The 22,601-nt window shown below is 44.5% G+C and overlaps 1 protein-coding gene across 4 annotated transcripts in view; it reads right to left on the bottom strand.

Annotated features, from left to right (window-relative positions):
• ACSL4 (acyl-CoA synthetase long chain family member 4) overlaps positions 1-22,601 on the bottom strand; it is a 75,159-nt gene that overhangs the window by 31,053 nt on the left and 21,505 nt on the right. For 3 of the 4 annotated variants that reach the window (XM_044305473.1, XM_044305477.1, XM_044305474.1), the window contains exon 2: positions 61-102. The gene's annotated coding sequence lies outside the window, so the exon portion shown is untranslated. Of the gene's footprint in view, positions 1-60; positions 103-5,565; positions 5,599-22,601 lie in introns of those variants that run through there. The other variant, XM_044305475.1, reaches the window with a different exon arrangement.

Below are 22,601 nucleotides of genomic sequence, written 5' to 3'. Positions count from 1 at the left end.
AACCTGCCTTGTGTAACCAAAAGAATAGAATGGTACGACCAAAACATGTGTTTTACTTACAGGACTGTCTGTTCTGGATAATCTTCTTACTTTTTTGGGAATCTGCATTAAAAAAACAAAACACGGATTTCAGACATTTATAGACCGATTGCAGAAGTTTAGTTCAATATTAACTGAGAGGATCTGAATGGACGATTAGCACTATTTACACGGTCAGGTCAATCAGTCCTGAAAAAAACTCAGCAAACACTTCAGTATCACAAAGCAAACAGCTCTATCGGGTGACACTGACCTCCTTGGCTGTGGGGCATGGATCTGTGACCAATGCAGCGTATTCACTAGTACAGGGATGGTCAACCTGTGGCTCACCAGCTGTTTTAAAACTACAACTCCCACCATGCCTTGCTGTAGGCAGTCTGGGCATGCTGGGAGTTGTAGTTTTGCAAAAGCTGGAGAGCCTCAGGTTGTCCATTTCTGCACTAGTATGAGAAAGACATACAGCGCGCTAAACCAGTCGTACAAGCTTCTATCATTGAGTAACCAAGAAAAATAATACCTCCATTGTAGGAGGCATCACCACAGAAAACCAACCTCCTTTTTAATTTGGAATGCACCCTGTCTCTAATGCTGTGAGGCAATCTATTTTCTGTATTAGGCATTAACTTATGAAACAGGATGTCAATTTTAGTAAATACTTGCACTCAGGGGTTGTCCGGGTTTAGAGCTGAACCCGGTCATACCCATATTTTAATCCAGGCAGCACCCCTGAGGCTAGATCACGCAGGGTACGGGCTCTTTTGTTTAGGCTACATGCACATGACTGTTGTGCGATTTGCGGTCCGCAAACCACAGATCCGCAAAACACGGATGCGTTCCGCAATTTGCAAAACGGCACAGACAGCCATTAATATAACTGCCTATTCTTGTCCGCAAAACGTGGACAAGAATAGAACAGGTTATATATTTATTTTTTGCGGAGCAACGGATGCAGACAGCAGGGCAGGGCAAAGGAGAGCATCGGAGCATGAACCGCTCCAATGCTCAAGTCAGGGGGGCTGCCTGGGGGAAAATGGAGGCATGTCTGGGTTCAGCTCTTAACCCGGACAACCCCTTTAAAAGGGTTCTCCAGGAAATAAGAAAATTAAAATACTTAAATATTACTTTAGTATAAATATATTCCCAAATACCTTTCATTAGCTATAATGGTTCATTTTATCTAGTGAGCAATCATTAGGATAAATAAAATGGCCGCCGTTCAAATAGCACACACAAAACCTGTCCTAATCACACATGGGGACAAGTTACTTTATAACACTGAGATAAAGAGCTGCCTTATCCTCCTCTCTGATCTACTTATCAGGGATTATGATCCTGAATACAGATAGAATCTTCAGCTGAATCTCTGTAGGAATGGAGTTCATGAGGAGACATGAAGTACAGAGAGGAAGGAAAGGACAGGTAATGTGAGGCTGTTGTAATGGAGACTGCATACAAGTGCTGCTGCTCATTATCTACCGCCCCACTATCATTTCTATACTTCAGGTCTCCTAATGAACTCCATTCCTACAAAGATTCATCTAAAGATCATATTAAACTGTATTCAGGAACATAATCCCTGACAAGTAAGAGGAAAATAGCGCAGCTCTTTAACTTGTCCTCCTGTGTAATTAGGACAGGTTTTGTGTGGACCTGTAGGATGACGGCCATTTTATTTTTCCTAATGACTCCTCCCCTGACAAAACGAGCCATTAATATTAATAAAAAGGTATGTGGTAATATATTTATAACAAAGTAATGTTTAAGTATTTTCATTTTCTTAATTCCCAAAGAACCTCTATAAATACGGGGAGCAGCAACGAGTTGTCAATTTCTTCATAAATTTCAAGTAGGAATAATAAAATAACAGCGTTCAAAGAAAAGATGTTTTAGGGTGCGCAGGGTCAAATTACGTGTGGAAATAAGTAGATGAAATTTTCTAAATCTCATCTACACTGTGCAGAAATTTTCAGTGCAGAAACTGACCTGAGGGGTGGATTCTGAGATCCTCAGCATGTCAACCATTTTTTGTGTTTTCAGTGCAAATTTCAACCGATGCAATGCCGCAGGAAAATCCACATAAACTACATTGCTGTGTGCATGTACCCTTTGAATGGTTATCTCATGGAAAATACATGTTAGGAGAGCCGAGAGCACCTCTTCAAAGAGGACCAGCCACCACCCAAAAGTATTACTTTTGTTTCCCTGGTTCTGCCATTATGGTGCCGAATATTCAAATTAGGCCATTTATATGCCATTTTCGCCAACTGGCTGGTCCCACTGGGGGCAAAATTCCCTGCTCGGACACTATCCTGCAAAAGAGGATTGTGTCAGAGCAGCTTCAATCACAAGACCTCGCAATATCTCTAGACATATCCAAGACATTACTGCTGACAATAAGATGCTGGTCCTGATGTGTGAAGATAGGCAAAAAATATAATGTGGCATCATAAAATTAGCACATAAATGCACAAATTTTCATACCAAGTGTCAAAAAAACACAGCAAGTATGGCAGTGGGAATGTAGCAATTTTTAGAAAGAAAAATGGCGACAGTAGCGGAAAGATGGTATTTAAATTTTTGGGCTGGCCACAGGTCCCCTGTCACTATCAGACAAACAAAAAAAAAAAAAAAAACACATACTTCTCGGAGAGGAAACTCCACTCAAAAATTGCAACTGAAGGCTATTTGAACAGATTAAAGTTCCTTCATTCAAACCTGGTGATGACGTCTACTCTTTAGACATCAGTCAGTGGACGCTCCAGCTCATCGTATGTACTGCACATGTTCCTATCTTCCTACAGGATGAACCTATCCACGCATACTGTATAACAGCGCAATCACGTCTTCAAAACCAAGGGTGGGAAGTGAACATTTGGTGGGCCCATGATGAAGGCCAAGTGGTGACAGATGAATGGCATCTGATAAGAACCAAGGATAAGTTCAATGGCAGGCCAAGAGCGGCAATGACAAATGTGAGCCAAGAGGTCAAGTGTCTTCAGAGAGGAGAGACACTCTGCGCCGGCTTTCACTTGATCATTTTTAAAATGATACAACCTTGGATACATGGACGACATCCAAATCTGGCCTCTTTCACACGAACGATACGGATTGTGTCAGGGTGCGTTCGGTGAAACTCGTACCATTTCGTAAGCGAGTTCAGTCAGTTTTGTCTGCATTTGCGTTCGGTGTTCCAGTATTTTCTTCGCAGGTGCAATCAGTTTTGATATGTTTTTCACGCTCGCGAAGAAAAAAAAAACAAAAAAAACTGGAGATTAACAAACTACATCTCCTAGCAACCATCAGTGAAAAACGCATTGCACCCAGATTACATCTGGATGCAATGAGTTTTTCACAGAAGCCCCATTCGCTTCTATGGGCTGCGTGAAAAACGGTGAATATAGAACAGGCTGCGACTTTTACCCAACGCAGAAATGGTGCGTGAAAAACAAAATAATAAATGCGCATGTACACAGACCCTGTGAAATGAATGGGTCAAAATTCAGTGTGGGTGCTATGCGTTCATTTCACGCATCGCACTCGCGCAGAAAACTCGCTAGTATGAAAGGGGGAAAGAGAAGAAATGTCCTTAAAAGGGAACCCGTCATCAACTTTATGCTGACCTCGCTGCGGGCAGCATAAAATAGTGACAGAAATGCTGATTTCAGCGGTGTGTCACTTATGAGCTAAAAGTAAGTGGTTGCTAAGAACCAGCATCAGAATCATTGCAGCCCAGGCCTTGAAAAGAGTCAAATCTACCTGAGAAGAGTCCTGGAGTTATGGATAACCAGGACTCTTCTCAAGCCCCAGTCTGCAATGATTATGATGCTGGTTCTCAGTGAGGTCAGCATAAAGTTGATGACAGGTTCCCTTTAATAGGGTCTTACCCCTATCCACAGGAGATAATAAGATTAATGCTTAAATTTGCAAATAGCGCAACATGCTCAGTGACCGAAACCGAACAGATTCCGTTATGGAGGGGTCCGGCATTTGTGTCAATCACTTGACGGATCCAGGGTTTCCATTGTTTCGGACACACTACTCTTAACATGCACAGAGTATAAGAAAGGCGCTGTGGAGACTGCGTTGGAGCGCTACGCTTGGCACACCTGCTTTGATAAGCTCTCACTTTTATGTCAAACACACATTAATGAGGAATATGTAAGAATGCACGCAGCTCCGTAGACGCTTTACGGTCACCTAGATATATGGTACAGAATGTGATTGCCAGTAGACACATACCACAAGTTTCATGCAGGTGAAATGTACTCTAATTATTGGATAACACTGCGCAATATTTCTGCGCTTTTAAAGTACAAGTAAATGCAGTGTTAAAAATGCAGGAAGGTGTTAAAACCATAAAAAGGTTAGTATCTCTGGCTCAAACCCACTCGGCTCCAGCGCTGCTGCTGCAACCATGGCACCATGTCCTTGGCTGTAGTGGCCGTATACCACACATGACCGATTCCTAGCCTCAATGCTATATGTAATGAGACTGCGGAGGACAGCGATTGGCCGCAGTGGTCAAGTGTGTTTTAGGGGCGCACCACTGCTGCAGTCATGTAAACAAAGTGGAGCGGCAGTGCTAGAGCGGAATGGGTTTGAACCATGCACTAGACAGTCTTTTATTACTTTAACCTTTTTTTTTTTTCTGCAGTAATTCGGACAACTCCTTTCAGTAGTCTTCAGTATTTTCCATGTATTTTGAGACACCGACGCGTTGCGGCAGAATGACCGACAGGTTCTAAAAATGGCCGCACAGTGTCTAAACTTAACTGTTGTCATTCTATAACAATAAGCCTGTCCATGTTGGGAGTAACAGTTCAGCAACATCTTTAGGGCTCATTCACACGACCGTGGTTTGGTTCAGCATCCGAGTCCGCACCCATTTACTTCAACGGGGCCGCAAAAGATACAGACTGCACTCAGTGTGCTGTTCGCTTCCGTTGCTCCGCAAAAATTATAGATCATGTCCTATTCTTGTCAGTTTTGCGGACAAGAATAGGCATTTCTATAATGGGCCATCTATTCTGTTCCTCAAATTGCTGAAGGCACACGGGCGGCATCTGTGTTTTACGGATCCGCAAAACACGGCACGTTCGTGTGAACAAGCCCTTAGGGTAGCCTATGGATCTACATCATTAGCCAGGACTGTATTACAGAGCAGGTCGGATTACAGACGGAAACTGAAGAACAATATGAACAAGAGGCAAACACATGGCCTGACTGCCGAGTAATGAGCAGATAGCGTCCGATATTAGCAGTCTCTCCACGATCAGTTCATAGGGACAAGTGCGGTCCATGCGAGAGGCCACGTGCAGGAAATGCAGCAGATGTACAGCCATGAGCTTAGAAGGATAACATTGTAGAAAAGCAAAGAGTTAAAAGGGTCGCCTCATTGTATCCATCCAAGATCAACAAGTCCCCTTCTGTACCAGAAGCAGGAGGACGGTCCCTGAAGTGACTAGCCCCAAAACATGAATCCACAACAGCCTAGTTGTAAGAAAAGTGTGCATAACGTGTACTCACACTGCCTTGTATGTGACGTCTCAGCCCGAAAATGAGAAGACTCCCGAGATGCAGAGACTTATAAGGAATGGAGAACGCCCACAAGTGAATGACTTCAGGGAAAAATCTTTAAAGAAACACTCCCCTAAAGTAGGTGAAAGGCCAATAACGGGAAAGTGTAAGGGAAGTGATTCACTGATGATGTGGACTTCACGTGACGTCAGCGAGACCCTGGTACAAGGATGACCCGTTACAAAATGTATCTGACCCCTCAGAGTAACCCAGGGCTGTTCTAATAGAAGAGTCTATTTAGCAAAATGTACAAGTCACAGCACAAAAACTTACATCACCCCTTCCTTTCTGAAAGCTAGGAACTGGCGACAGAGATGAAAGGTAAAGAGAAAGTAATGGGATGTAACATTACACCTAAGCCTTTGATGTACAATAATGAGTAAGGAGGGGCACCGGACGGGATGATGACCACAGGGTCCTCCAGAAAGCTGCAGCCAGACCCATCCCTTTTATTATAGGGAACACAATCGGATTTCAGTCCGCTCAAACATGCTTTGAAAAACCATGAAAATATCCGAACCAAAAGGATAGCACTGGAGAAGAATTTTAGAAAGCCTTCTTCACCCATACACTATGCATTATTAAAAGGGGAGTCATCTCAAAAACGCTTAGACAGCAGTTGTGATAAAATAATAAAAATGTATTTATTTTATGCACTTACCGTATATAGCGCTACTATATTACGTAGCACTTTACAGACATTATTATCCAACTGTCCCCAATTGGGCTCACAATCTAAGGTCCCTATCAGTTTGTCTTTGGAGTGTGGGAGGAAACCGGAGAACCCGGAGGAAACCCAGGCAAACACGGGGAGAACATACAAACTCCATGCAGATGTTGTCCTTGGTCGGATTGGAACCTAGGACCTAACCACTGAGCCACCATAAATACATACACATACATAACCTCATCTATTTTATCTCTGCTCCTCCTCGATGGCCTGTGTTTATTTGGCTGCGGCAATAACATCTATATATACACTTCACATTAATGCTGCAGCCAAGAAGTGGGCAACATGGCTGCAGCGGTGGGGAGGATCGGAGTAGCAGGGGGTAAAATAGATATGTTACTTTATCATTGCCACAGGCCGAGGCCCCAACATCTGTACTGGGTGTAAACTGTGTTACAGCTGACACCACCCCCCCCCCACCCCCCCGAGATGCTGCAGTCAACAGTAACCACAGCATCCAAGTGGTTAGACAGAGGCAGGGGGCTCCCTCGGTCACCCTACTGCACCTACCCATGACCGGGTGGGAGGCAATGAGTTGCCATAGCAGCTGGGGACTTTATGAAGCCCCCCAGGTCCCACATTACTGGGTCCCTGCTGTGTTTCTCCTAATATCTAGAATATGAGCAGCATTATTTTGGTAGGACTCCAGAGTTTTATGACATAGTCATGCAGCCTGCAGTAATGTAAACCTTTTCACAGACGTGTGTGCATGTTCCTGTATCTTAAAGGGGTTGTCCCACTTCAGCAAATGGTATTTATCATGTAGAGAAAGTAAAGGGGGAATTCCCATCACAGATAATGGGAGATATTACTAGGATATGCCCCCATTGTCCGATAGGTGCGGGTCCCAGAGGTATAACGAGAACAGAGCGGGGAGAGCTGTGGCTGTCGGACCCCAGATTTCCCAAAGTCCATCCGCCACCAAGCGCTGCTCCCATAGAAACACGCGGCCCCTGCTCCCATTCATTTCTATCCTAGCGATATGCCCCCATTGTCTGTGATGGGAATACCTCTAATACAAGACACTTACTAATGTATTGTTATTATCCATATTGCTTCCTTTGCTGACCCAATTCATTTATCCATCACATTATGCACTGCTTGTTTCCATAGTTACGGCCACTCTGCAATCCAGCAGCAGTGGTCGTGCTTGCACTATACCAGAAAAAGAACCAGCCTCCCCGGTGGCTGGGAATGTGGAAGTGTGCAAGCATGACCACAGCTGCTGGATTGCAGGGTGGTCGTAAACATGGGCACAAGCAGTGTATAATGTGAAGGAAAAATGAATCCAGCCAGCAAAGGAAGCAATATGGACAATCACTATACATTAGTAAGTGGCTTGTATTAACCTTGTCTGCATGATAAATGTCATTTGCTGAAGTGAGACAACATGCACTTTAAAAATGCCTAAACCATGGAAACCATGACTGTTTAAGGATATCCACAGGCATACTGGAACCCCTCCTCCCCCATATAACATACACATATGTCCCTAAGGGGTCAAACCCTTTAAAAAAAAAAAAGTGCTTACAGGATATCTAACGAAACAATAAAACTCCTATTGGAGGGGACAAGGAATCTCCAGCTCCCTGGGGCTCAAGCAAGTGTACTCAGAGTACCTATTATATGGGCATGAAAGGCTTCCTGCAGTAGAAGAAAACAGAATAGACACCCTTGTTAAAGGGGCCCCAGTGAGTGAGTAAGTATAATACACACTGCCGGGCGGAAGCTTCCGCTGAGCAGTGTGTTCGGTGATGTCACTGGCTCTGGTGGGCAGGCTTTAGCACTGCCCTAGTCGTTTTACAAGCTAGGGCAACGCTAAAGCCCACCCATCAGTGCTGGCGACGTCACCGAACACACTGCTGGGTAGAAGCCTCCGCCTGGCAGCCCCATGGAGAGCCCGGTATGTCACCGGAACTACACAAAATGCCTTTGCCCTATGCGATTTAGCGCAGGGCAAATGAGAGCATCGGAGCATAAAATGCTCCGATGCTCTTGTCGTGGGGGGCTGCCGGGGTGAAAATGTGGGTCTCTCCGGGTTCAGTTCTGAACCAGGACGCCACCTTTAAGTATATTAAAAAAAAATATTTAAAAAAAGTCACCAGTCACACAGGAAAGTGACATATGAAATAACATCCTGCATTTTCAGTCACACGAAGTAAACCGACTGTCAGTAAATGTTTGAGCTACAACAGAAAAGTTAATAAAATTTTAAATGGACTTCAATAGAGAAGATTTTGCATGGTCCATGTCCCATAGAAGAGGAAACAGAAAAGTAACGCCATTCTCTTGTTACAGGCACACTGAATTATGGGAAAGTACAATGAACGCAGAGTAGCATGCACTGCAGTGGTGGTCATTTGGACACATTACAAGGGATGTCAAAGGGCCACACCACGTTCAGGCCTCCTGCACACAGCCATATCCGTTCTGCTGTCTGCAAATCGTGGATCTGCAAACTACGGATATGGGTCATGTCGCATCCTCATTTTGATGGACTCGCTGACTTCTACGGGTCCACATTTTGCAGGAGGTATTCTATCTTTTTGCTGAACAGACATACGGATGCAGATCACCGTGTGCACGGATCATCCATGTGTCCATTCCGCAAAAACTAGACTATCTCCACAAAATGCAGACCAACTGAAAACAATGGGTCCACAAACAAAATATGGATGACACATGGACTGCAAAACGGATGCGGCCGTGGGCACGAGGCCTCTGTCAGGGCTGGGAGCACATGTCTGGTTCCAATTGCCACAACTGTGATCAGTAGACAATTCACACTAATAAGATTGGATACACTCAGCGCTCCGTGTACGAGGGTGTTTTTGTCTGACCCTCAACATAGAGAGGCGGATGCAACCAACATCGACTCCTTCCGCTGTGTGCAGCGGTATTTGTCCAGCTTGGCAAACCTGCTCCCCATTATAGTGAATGGGGCGGGCAGCACGTGTGTACACTGTAGTATGGATCCGGCAGGATGTTCCCCTGCCGGAACAGATAAACGCCAGTGTGAAACTAGCCTTAGCGGGTTCTGTATGATGCTATGGATTTGTTACATACAAAACTGCATGTAATATTCAACATTTGCACATGGCCTTAGCCTGAACTATCACGTCCCAAACTTCATACTCTTGACATTTTTACTCACATCGAAATTTCCAGACCGTGGTTTGGGTTCACATTCGAGCCGCAGTTTTTGAAGGTCTGATGCGGACCCATTCACTTCAATGGAGCCGCAAATGATGCAGACAGCACGTGGTGTGCAGTCCACATACCTACGTCCATTGCACGGACCCCAATTAAAAAAATAAATAAAATATAGAACAGGGCTAGAGTTTCCATTCCATACAATACAATTGCATCCGCGTTTTGGGATCAGCAATTTACGGACCGCAAAATGGATACGGTCGCGCGTCATGCACATAACTATCTGTATTTTGACCACAAACCACAGTTCTGCAAAATATGGATACCTTCCATGTGCATTCCGCATTTTTCTCTCACTTCAATCAAAATAAATGCCTGCCTGCTTTCTGTCCGCAAAATAGGACATAAAATTTGCAGAATGGCATTTTTTGCAGATGCGCATCTGTGTACCCTATATGTGCATGCCCCCATAGGAATGAATGGGTCAGTGTACTATCCGTGAAAAACACAGATCGCACTCTTAAGAAATAAAATATAAAAATACATCTGAAAAATGAAATATGCAATCTATACATATCCATGAGGAAAGAGATTTTTATGGAGGTAACGTGTTGCGGCTGCATTGTGGTTTTCACAACCTCAGTAAAGCCACAATTCAGAAAAACTTGGCAAGAACTGTCAAATATTGCCATTTTTCCTGCATTGGTAATATGGGTAAAACAGTGCCATTCAGACAAACTATTCAAAAGATACGAATACTGAAACACCAGAACATATGGAAACTTTACATGCCACATATCAGGGCAGCAGTCTATATGCCGCCCATACAGGAGGGTATCTGGACTAGATTGCACAGGTAGGTGGGCGTCAGGTTTTCCTGACCTGAACGAGGATATTCACATCACAACTTGTTCTGTACAGTTTAGTAACTGACTGTATACTGAAAATGGACAAGATGTTCTAAGGTCATCAAGCATGTACTTGTGAAATCAACCATTACAGGATGAAACCAGTGTATGCTGCCAATACTCTTAGGTGGGCTTTAAATGCACAGCTGGCAACCATGCAAGTAAAGGCCCTTTTACATGCGCCAACTGAACAGGCAGTTATCAGGAGTTACAGACTGTTGAGCAGAGGGGATGGTGGCATTTACATGCACCAATCACCCCTCTGTATGTATGGGGATGAGTGATCACTACTGCCAGCGGTGCACCACCAATGAGGCCAGGTGAGGCGATTGCAGGCTGCACCTGGTAGGGGCACAAGGAAGGCAGCGGAAGGGATATGGGGGGGGGGGGCATCGTTTCAGGTTTCACTTCAGGCAGCAGAAAGGCTAGGTGCACCCCTGACTACAGCGATCGCTCAACCCCATAAAGAGCCATAGTTCACTGGCAGCAGATCCCGTTTTTTCACAGGACAATGTGCTGCCAACAAATTATTTTAATATGCGTTTACTCATTCAATGGGCAATCTTGGCACATTTACCCAAGGAAATTATCGGGAACGGGCATTCCTAGGAACACTGGTTCCTGACAAATTCCACAATTGTCAAGCCGTTTAAAAGGATAAGAATCACCACTCAGTTTACGTCATGGATACTTGGGGAGAATTTATATATGGTTTTAAGTCAGAAAATTGCCATACAAAAGTTGCGTCTTTTGCATTAGTTTTCACTAAATCAACAAAATTGGGTATGGCTTAGTGGAGGGGCGAGATGCACTATAATTCCAACCAGAAACTAGAGTAAATTATATTGCAAATCAGCTCAAACACATGGCATATATGTTTTTTTCTGGCGCACAGAAAGGCAAAAAAAAAAAAAAAAAAGTTAAGAGGTACGTACCTCATAAAACACCATTTTGGTTAGATTCCTCTAATTACATACAGAATTTAATTAACACTCCAGGAAAGCATTAGTCCTGTAGGGGCATCCATCTCTGATATTGAAAATACAGAGTAATTCACTGCCACCCTCAGGGCCTCATAACACAGTGTATTCGTTTTCCCAGAATGTCATTTTAAAAGGGTTGTTAGCAAAAAATGTAGATGGAAAAGTAGAAAAAATTAATAAAAAAATAAGTCATGGCTCTTGGAATGCGGGCTGTAAAAAAATAAACCCACAAACGTCTCTGCAAAATTGTCTTGGTCTTAACTCAATGTGTGACGTGTACAATGTTTTCTTACCTTGACTGAAGAGGGGGGAGCACCTACTCACCAAGTGATGAGTCATAAGCGGTTAGACGGGCTACATACCAGGTTTTAGTCAGTTTTATGTAGAAATATAAACCACCTAAAGACATGCAACTTCTTAGAAAGGTCTCCATAATTTTGTAAAGAAATGTAGACTGAATTGCAAAAGTGAACACCAAAAACCAATTCCATATGTGCCTGTAAAACACCACCGCCAAGAATAATAAGGGTGCAGCCAACATGGTCAGGTTTCTTGATGCAGTTTCTGGAAGCCAAAATTAAAAGTGGATCATAAAAGGAGAGAAAGTATAAAGGACATATATGACGTCTCCTCTTCTCCGAATTCGCTCCTGGCTTTGCCTTTAAAAACTGCAACGTGTGGCCGTTCCCCAAGTCGGTCTACTCATAGGGGGAGATTTATCAAACTGGTGTAAAGTAGAACTGACTCAGTTGCCCAAAGCAACCAACCAATCAGATTCCCCCTTTCATTTCCCAAAGGAGCTGTGGAAAAATGTAAGGTGGAATCTGTTTGGTTGCTATGGGTAACTAAGCCAGTTCTACTTTACACCAGTTTGATAAATCTCCACCATAGTCTCTACTCTTCTGAGGTTATTTTCCTCCAGTCTACCGATCACATTTACATAGGGCAATTATCAGGAATTAGTATTTGTACAAATATTTTTCCCTAATGGTTGGCCTAATCATCTATATTTGAAATCTTCCCTGCCTTTCTCCATTTCCGTCTCTTTTTAACTCAACCACTTTGAGTCAAGTACTAAAAACATTACTTACCTCACTAGTCCACTGCAGTTCCAATGCTTACCAGGCTTCCACTGGTCGGAATGGAGATCAGCAGATATGAGAGGTGGGTAATGCACTCTCTTTTTAAGCCCATTCTGCCCCATATATACAAAAAAATAAAAAAGTAATCCAGTCTTTAAAAGGGTTCCTCTAGATAGGTCATCGGTATCTGTTTGGGGGAAGTCCGACAGCTGGGACCCCTGCCGATCAGCCGTTTGAGAATGTGAACGCCGCTGGCCTTTTCGCAGCTTACCAAGCACAGCGCTGATGAACATATCTCACATGGACTAGGAAAAGCTGAGAGAAGGCAGCGGCGCCCACAGGAGCACTGGTGCCTCCTCATACAGCTGACTGGCAGGGATCCTGGGTGTTGGACCCCCACCAATCAGGTACTGATGACCTATCGAAAGAACGGGTCATCAGTAAAAAAAAAAAAAAGTAAATAGATCTTGGAGAACCCATTTAAGTAGCCTGATAAGTGGAGAAAGAGGCCTTTTCACTAGCAAACTACATCACAAAGTTCACCATCATAGATTGATTTCTGGAAATTTGTTTGTAGCTGGAGGTACTCTAACAAATGGCAACTACTCTTTGGTTAGACGGATAAACAAGTCTAACAAGAAATATCCAAATGACTTCTCTAGTAATTAATAAAAGTTTATTATTTATTTATTTTATATATTTACACAACAATAAAAGTTGTGTAAAGTTTGCCACATCAGCCTGAAGAGGAAACGTTTCAAAGCAAAAACCACCAGCAAGATAAAGAACGGATATGACATTTTGTCCATGAGCTGAAATACCAGCATCACTTATACAATGACAACGAAAGACTTGTAGGCTGTACTAAGCATAGCGTAAGGAAGTACAAACGATGGTAACCATCACTGAAATAATAAGACAAATCATGCAAAGTCATTTCCCAAAAAACCCTCCTGTGGCTACACAGACCAGTCTACTACACAATGAGGACTAAAGATGGGCGAGAAAAGGAGTCTGTCCATGTGCTTGGCTTACTACTGCTGATGACAAATAGGCTTTGCTCACCTGAAATAAACCATGTCCTTAAAATATGCAAATTAGCTGTTTCGGCTACCGTTGGTGCATGAAACATACTGTCTGAACTCTGAAGGTTGCTTGACAGGGCCAGAAATTAGCTGTGTCGTCTTGCCTGGGTCTGTCTTCTTTCACAAGAGCCGTGTGATTGCACATTGGCACATGCACAGTACACTCGACTATGCATGCGCAATGTTATTGCTAATGCCAGGCCCTGTCAATCAACCTCGAGAAGGAGCGGCTTAGGTGTGGGGGGGGGGGGGGGGGGGGAAGTGTTTCATGCAGGAAACATCTCATTTTCATATTTTTTAGACACTTCTATTTTGGCACAATGGAGAAATGTAATGGTAAAGAAAAGACATCTGTTCATGAGCTTGGTTTATTACAGTGGCTGCTGCACTTCCTATAAACACTTTAAATACTCAAAAAACCAACAAAACAGTAGACAGTAAAGTTGAGAGAGTGGGATGTCTGGACCCTTCAAGGATTGCCAGTAAGTAAATGCTGACTGCAGTACTTCTTGTTGTAGTGCACCATGTCTATCTACAGTTTTCCCTAGTTTCTTGTTTCACAATTCTTTAATATATGCCAAAGGACAGGAGAAGGAGAAGGCAGGCAACAGGTCATGGCTTGAATCAACACATTACAAACTAGAATAACCTTGTGTAAGAAGTGGATTATATTAGTCATGGTATAAGCATAATGAATTGTGCAAGTGTGATGCAAAATACATCATTCGTCTGCTATCGTACCTAACCTGTGATGCTGACGCTCCATGCCTGCTGGTGTCTCTCCTCTTCTGGCGGGCATGGCTACTGGAACACTTACCCCTCCTGCACCCCTGCCATGGTGGCTGCCCATATTCGCCAACATCTCTCTCCTCCTGGTGGGCACCCGCATCCACATTTCCGGAGCACGCCCCTGAACTTCTGGGCCGTGGCTCCGCAAAAAAAAATAGAACATGTCCTATTCTTGTCCGCAATTGCGCAAAGTTCTATGAGGGGTGCAGGCTAGATGTATTGCGGATCCGTAAAACACCACTGACATGTGAAGAATGGAAGGGATTCTGTCATCAGGATTTCAGCAACAGAGCTTTTCACAATAACACATTACTCTCCTCGATTCAGTTTAAAATATACTAGTCTTACTGCCATATGTCTTGTCATTTCTGCAAAAAAAATAAAAATTACCTCTCTAAGGAGCCCAAGGGGCTGTCCCTCTGGCCGTTGGCGCCCATTCTGTTGGAGCTCAGCACCACCCCACTGCAAATTATTTACTCCTTTCATCGCAGACATCATTGTTCTGGTGTGCCGTAATCTCGCGCATGCGCCCTGGATCCACTCGTCAGCACCCGTGTGGTGTTCTGGCAGCAGCCTCAGCAATCGAAGCGCCCATGCGCAAGCTGCCATCGTGCCTCCTCTCCTGCACCTCAGTTGTCCGCCTGTCAGGGATCTCGCACCACTCCGCTCTTCCTTTCCAGGTCGAGCGAAGTGCCCACAAAGCTGGCGCATGCGCACTTAGTTAGCCGAGTCTGCTGCCAAGACACCACACAGGCGCTGACGAGTGGATCCAGGGTGCATGCGCGAGATTACGGCGCACCAGAACAATACATCAGCGATTAAAGGAGTGAATAAATTCGCAGTGGGGCGGTGCTGGACTCCAAGAGAATGGGCGCAGTTGGGCTCCAACAGCCAGAGGGACAACCCCTTGGGCTCTTTAGAGAGGCAATTTTCATATGAATAAAAGCTATTTTTTACAGAAATGACAAGACATATGGCGGTAAGACTAGTATATTTTAAACTAAATCGAGGAGACTGATGCGTTATTGTGAAAAGCTCTGTTGCTAAAATCCTGATCACAGAATCCCTTCAATCCCTTATGGGAAGGTGCCTGAGCAATAAGGTCCCTCCCTAGCCTATTCCTTACAAAAATCGCCTGTGCTTCCATGAATGACCTCTGCCTTTTACTATGTTGAATCAGTTCAGCCTCCACTGACCTCTGCCTATTTACTGTGCCGAATCTGGCCTGCCTATCGTGACCCACTACTCATTTATATGATTGTATTAACACTGCCTGCCCTGACCTTGGCTTGCCCTCTGACCAAAAGTCTGCCGGTTCCCAATAATATCACACCCTGCCTGGGTAAGCCTGTATAGGGGTGAAAAACAAGGAGACCACTTGGATAACGCCATTAGGAGTATAGCCCTAACATATTCAGTGACACACTGTTACACTACTATTATGCAATTAGCAGACTATCTGAATCAGGACGATTACAATGATTACGTTTATAGATGGGGCAAGGGTGCAATTGCGATTCCGAGAACTTGTAAAATGTGCCAAAATTCTGTTGCTGGATGTTCTGATCCACGTGATGGGGAAAGTCAGCGGCGGCCGTCCAGGGATAAGGAGTGACGTGGGTGCCGAGGAGCGGGGTAAATATAACTTAAATGAGGTGCCCGGGCATTGGGGGGGGGGGGGAAAGGGGGTCATTATAGGGGTTGGATAACCCCCCTTAATTAAATTACACATGTAGCCTCTCTTTAGGGGCCCAATCATTTAGTGCTGAGGACAGAATCCAGTCCTATAGAATCAAGAAACTCTAATGCCCAGCACTTGAGAAGGGCTTTCCTGATCTAACAGGTGGGACCCACTTGTGCTCAGAGCCTTAGGCCTTATGCCGTCATGCTGCCACATGTTGCTCTGTTGGATGTCATTCTTTTCTAGAAGCAATGTTTATGGGTGGCTCAGCGATTAGTTCTAGAACCATAGAGGAAGCATAAGACTCTGTGTCTATATGTGTAGTATGCACAGCAGTTGTGGGACACCCATTCATTCTTGGGATTTTTCCTGTAGTCCTGTGGAGCTGTATGAGGGCTTGTTGTTTGGTTATTGGATATGTTTTGGTACACAAAACCTTTTAATTTATCTTAATTACATTTTTGGGGGAGGCGATGTGACCAAAAAACAAAAACAAAAAAAACCTGATGTGTTGGGCTATTGTATTTTCTCCCCTGCGCTGCTAAAGGACACGCCTAATTTCTGACAAGATGTGCGCCTCGTCATATTAGACGCACCTTCGGCAGTCAGTGCATCTGGTATAAAACCTACTCCAGCTCGCTGTTTAGACAGCACCAGCGACAGTTTCACCCGATGCACACGCGTTTCACTTGTTCATTGGGTGATCGGCTGCACCTTTGCATGGGCAGATTGTCGCTCCCGATAATCTGCCCAATAATTCCAACGTGTAAATTCACCTTTAGCCCCGTTTCCAGTGCACCTGCCACTTCCTCGCCAGTAGCAAGGGTGGTGGAAAAAAAAACCCAAAACACCTGTGCAACCAAAGTGACAGAAGGGGGGCTTGCGATTTTTTTTTTTTTATGCCAAAACTTGGCGTAAAAATGTTAATGACCCCCCCATGACCTCCGTTTCCGTTCATGTTTTTTTTTTTTTACAGGTCTCTATGTGGAACCATAAAGAACGGAAATTACGCTGTGTACATTCCATTTCTGTATGTCCGCATGTCTGTTCTGAAAAAATAAAAATAAATAAAATTTTACATATACTATATCTATATATCTATATCTATATATTTTTTTTTTAATAATAATTAACATGTCCTAAAAAGGGTAAGGGGAAAAAGCCTCATGCACATGGCCATATTACGGAATGTCTAGTGCGGTACACAAAAATCTACGGGCTTAATTCCGTGTTTCTGCAGGCTGTGACATGTTACGGTGCAGGGTATGCAGACACAGCTGTTAACAGATGTTATTTGGCATGCAAGACCCTGGGTGTAGCAGGGGACGTTTCAGGCATAATCTATCAGCAATTTTCCCGCTCAGTGTCCTGCAGTAACCTTTCCAGAGCCGACAGACAGGATGCATGTGATTTGCTTCCTGCAGTTGTATGCATGCTATACAAGACGCCATTGTAAACCAAACACCCGTACAGCGGAGCGCAGGTTAACTATGGCGGGTTTCCTATAAGGCACATCACAGCAGGGAAAGGAAATACATGTATTGAATAACCAAAATAGGCTTATTTCACACGAGCCAAGTTTTGCTTCAGCGTTTTCGGCAAATGTATTCAGTATTTCCCTGTACAGATCTCAGTAGTTTTTTTATGCCTTTTTCATATATGTGGAAAAAAATGACTAAGAATATCATTCAGCATCTCCTAGCAACTATCAGTGAAAACCAGGCTGTCCTTCAGTATGCCGTCAGCATTTTTTCACTGACCTAAAAGGACCAGTCCTGTGTGAAAAAAACAGATTAAGGCCTCATGCACACGACCGTTGTGTGCATCCGTGGCCGTTGTGCCGTTTTCCGTTTTTTTTCGCGGACCCATTGACTTTCAATGGGTCCGTGGAAAAATCGGAAAATGCACCGTTTTGCAGCCAAGGCCGTGATCCGTGTATCCTGTCCGTCAAAAAAATATGACCTGTCCTATTTTTTGGACGGACAACGGTTCACGGACCCATTCAAGTCAATGGGTCCGTGAAAGAACACGGATGCACACAAGATTGGCATCCGTGTCCGTGATCCGTGGCCGTAGGTTGCTTTCAGACAGACGGATCCGAAGATCCGTCTGCATAAAAGCTTTTTCTGATCTAAGTTTTCACTTCGTGAAACCTCATTTCCGACAGTATATTCTAACACAGAAGCGTTCCCATGGTGATGGGGACGCTTCTAGTTAGAATACACTGCAAACTTTGTACAAGACTGCCCCCTGCTGCCTGGCAGCACCCGATCTCTTACAGGGGGATATGATAGCACAATTAACCCCTTCAGGTCAATTGTACTATCATATTCCCCTGTAAGAGATCAGGGCTGCCAGGCAGCAGGGGGCAGACCCCCCCCCCCCCCTCCCCAGTTTGAATATCGTTGGTGGCACAGTGTGCCCCCACCATCGCCCCCCCCCTCCCTCCCTTGTATTAAATCGTTGGTGGCACAGTGTGCCAACCACCATCGGCCCCCCTCCCTTCCTCTATTGTATTAAATCGTTGGTGGCACAGTGTGCCAACCACCATCGGCCCCCCCTCCCTCCCTCTATTGTATTAAATCGTTGGCGGCACAGTGTGCCAACCACCATCACCCCCCCCCCCTCCCTCTATAGCAGTAACATTGGTGGCAGTGTGCGGTCTCAACAGTAGAAGATTCATACTTACCTGCTTGCTGCTGCGATGTCTGTGAACGGCCGGGAGCTCCTCCTACTGGTAAGTGACAGTTCTTTAGCAATGCGCCGCACAGACCTTTCACTTACCAGTAGGAGGAGCTCCCGGCCGGACACAGACATCGCAGCAGCAAGCAGGTAAGTATGAATCTTCTACTGTTGAGACCGCACACTGCCACCAATGTTACTGCTATAGAGGGAGGGGGGCGATGGTGGTTGGCACACTGTGCCACCAACGATTTAATACAATAGAGGGAGGGAGGGGGGCCGATGGTGGTTGGCACACTGTGCCACCAACGATTTAATACAATAGAGGGAGGGAGGGGGGGCGATGGTGGGGGCACACTGTGCCACCAACGATATTCAAACTGGGGAGGGGGGGGGGGGGGGGGGCTGCCCCCTGCTGCCTGGCAGCCCTGATCTCTTACAGGGGAATATGATAGTACAATTAACCCCTTTAGGTGCCGCACCTAAAGGGGTTAATTGTGCCATCATATCCCCCAGTAAGAGATCGGGTGCTGCCAGGCAGCAGTCTTGTACAAAGTTTGTAGTGTATTCTAACCTGAAGCGTCCCCATCACCATGGGAACGCCTCTGTGTTAGAATATACTGTCGGATCTGAGGTTCACGAAGTAGCTCATATCCGACAGTATATTCTAACATAGAGGCGTTCCCATGGTGATGGGGACGCTTCAAGTTAAAATATACCATCGGATTGGAGAAAACTCCAATCCGATGGTATAAAAGAACTCCAGACTTTACATTGAAAGTCAATGGGGACGGATCCGTTTGAAATGGCACCATATTGTGTCATCAAACGGATCCGTCCCCATTGACTTGCATTGTAATTCAGGACGGATCCGTTTGGCTCCGCACGGCCAGGCGGACACCAAAACGACTTTTTTCATGTCCGTGGATCCTCCAAAAATCAAGGAAGACCCACGGACGAAAAAACGGTCACGGATCACGGACCCACGGACCCCGTTTTTGCGGGCCGTGAAAAAAAAAACTGTCGTGTGCATGAGGCCTAAGGGCTCATGCACACGACAGTATTTTGTGTTCAGTATACTGGCCGTTTTTTTAGTTCAGTATGCAGTACATACTGAACCATTCATTTCAATTGTTCAGCAAAAAAAAAAAAACCCTACTGAAGTGTCTCCGTGTGCATCCCGTTTCAGTATTTCCGTACCGTGAAAAGATAGAACATGTCCTATTCTTGTCCGCAAATCACGGTGCTTGGCTCCATTCGAGTCAAAAACAGAACACATATGGAAATGCATCTGTAGAACCATTTATTGAAAATGTTATGCCCAGTCCAATTTTTTCTATGTAATTACTGTATACGGCATACGGAAAAACGGAAACAAAAAAAATAAATAAATAAATAAAAGTACAACAGATCTGTAAAAAAACGAACCGCAAAACACTGAAAAAGCCATATGGTCGTGTGCACGAGCCCTAAGGGTCCATTCACACTTCCGCAGCGTTTTGCGATCTGCAAAACACCAGGCCAGCACCCTAATAGAAATGCCGCAGCTGCGGACAAGAATAGGACATGTTCTATTTTTTTGCGGAGCTGCGGACCAGAAGTTCGGGGCCACGGACCGCACACAGTGTGCTGTCCGCATCTTTTCCATCCCGATTGAAAATGAATGGGTCCGCACCCGTTCCGCATAATTGTGGAACAGATCCGGACCCAAAGTGCGGACGTCTGAATGGACTCCAAGACTACTTTCACAACAGAGTGTTTGCTCGATCTGTTATGGACACATCCGGTTGTATTACGTCTGCATCCGTTCTGAACAGATCCGGATGTATTATCTCTAAAACAGCCATGGCAGATCCATCTCTAAAACCATTGTAAGTCAACGGGAGACGGATCCATTTTCTTTTGTGTCCAAGAAAACGGATCAGTCCCTATCACTTACATTGTGTGTGATGACGGATCAGTCTCTCTGCTCCACATCGTGGACAGAAAAAACATTGCTTGCAGAGTTATTCTGTCCGCGATGGGGACGCAGCCAAATAGAACGGAATGCATTCTGGTGCATTCCGTTTCAGTTTTCTCCCGCTATTGAGAGGACAGATCTCAATCATAGAAAGGGAAAGCGCAAGTGTGAAAGTAGCCTCATATAGAATGTGTTGCGATTTTTCCTGGACAGATGGTCAGTGAAAAACAATGCTCAAGGGCGGACACTCATTGAAATGAATGGGTTAGGATTCAGTCCGGATGCCATCCGTTGAATAATGGACCGCATCAAGATGGAAACATCGCTTCATAGTTAAAAAAGCCTTGAAGATCAGAAATGAGTATTCTAAAAAAATATATATAATTATATAATTGGATGGGTTTTCGAAGATTGTATTAAAATTACATGAATTGAATGTATAAAATAAATATTTTAAAAAACCTAACTTTTAAATGTCCTGTGCAGGTAACCACTGCTCTGATCCCCGATAGCCCTGAAGTGTTAACGCCCTGCTCATCGTTAACATCACCGCTACAGGCAATCGTTGGCGTCAGTTGTCATGTGCCGCTCATCCACACCTACGTGCTGCAGGCGCAGTGGAGATCAGAGCAATGGTGCGGGACATTTAGGCTTCTTGCACACGAATGCATTTTCATTCCGTTTCATTATTTTTGCGGAAATAGAAGGTACTCAGTGTGCATTCCATTTATGTTCCGAAAAAAAATAGAACAGGTCCTATTATTGTCAGCATTACGGACAAGGATACGACTGTTCTATTAGGGGCTAGCTGTTCCGTAAAAACTTTGCAGATCCGTTTTTTGTGTACCGCAAAATACATATGGTCCTGTGCAAGAGGCCTTAAAAGAAGAGCACTTTTTTCTCCCCTTTAAATTTCACACAGCCCTCTGCTAATTAAATAAAAATTGGATAACCCCTCTAAATCAGAATATTAATTATGACAAATTTATAATTCAGACAAGTTGGAAAATTTGACAAGCTATTAATCTCTAAGCATTCACGGCTTCAGTTAGGCCATGCAGCCATCACAGTACATTTTCAGTTTAATCACATTATTAGGTTTTCATGTTCAGAACAATCTTCAAATGAAGATAAGGGAAACCCATAAACTGAAGAGATTAGAGGACTCCTAGAAATAATTATCTTAGGACAGAATGTCACGATAACTGAAAAGACATTTACTAAACTAATTCTGAGCCTTTCTATAAGGTTAGGGCTACATGACGCGTGCCCATAGATCGCAGTGTAGCAGGGCAGCCATAGAAATAAATGTGGTAGCAGTGTGACAACCCTGCTGGATTTTGTGTGATTATGGGGGGGGTGTCAAGGCAAACATGTCCTATTCAATTCTATGACTGCCATGCTACACTGGAGTCCTTGGTTGCACCCAAGATCGCATGTAGCCATAGCCTTAAGGTTATGAAGCGGGGAAAGTTTTTTATCATCATTGTATTTTGCTATAGTTTTATTAACTGGTCTTTAATTTAAATTTTCAACAGTTTTTGTCCCACTATCTTGCTTTCTGTTTTACAGTGACTGTCAGGGAGCAGCTCTGTTGGCTCCATGTATAACCTTATCTCTGAATTCCTGACAGCTCAAACACTCATATCTAAACTCTTACCAAACAGAGCATATGGCTTAAAAGGTGTTGTACAGGTTCAGAGCTGAACCTGGACATATCCCTATCTTCACCCCTCCGGCCCCCCCTCTGATATGAGCTTTAGGGCATTTCATTCAAGTTTTAGGAGATTCGGTTATGTCCCCGGCTCTCCATAGGGACTGCTAGGCGGAGGCTTCCGCCCAGCAGTGAGCCGGGTGACGTCACCTGTAAGATGGCTAGGGCAGTGCTAAAGCCCACCCATCAAAGCCGGTGACGTCACTGGGAACAGTGCT

Source organism: Bufo gargarizans, chromosome 9 (genome assembly GCF_014858855.1).
Source record: "Bufo gargarizans isolate SCDJY-AF-19 chromosome 9, ASM1485885v1, whole genome shotgun sequence".
NCBI classification, from domain to species: domain Eukaryota; kingdom Metazoa; phylum Chordata; class Amphibia; order Anura; family Bufonidae; genus Bufo; species Bufo gargarizans.
This window is presented reverse-complemented; position numbering and strand designations above follow the sequence as displayed.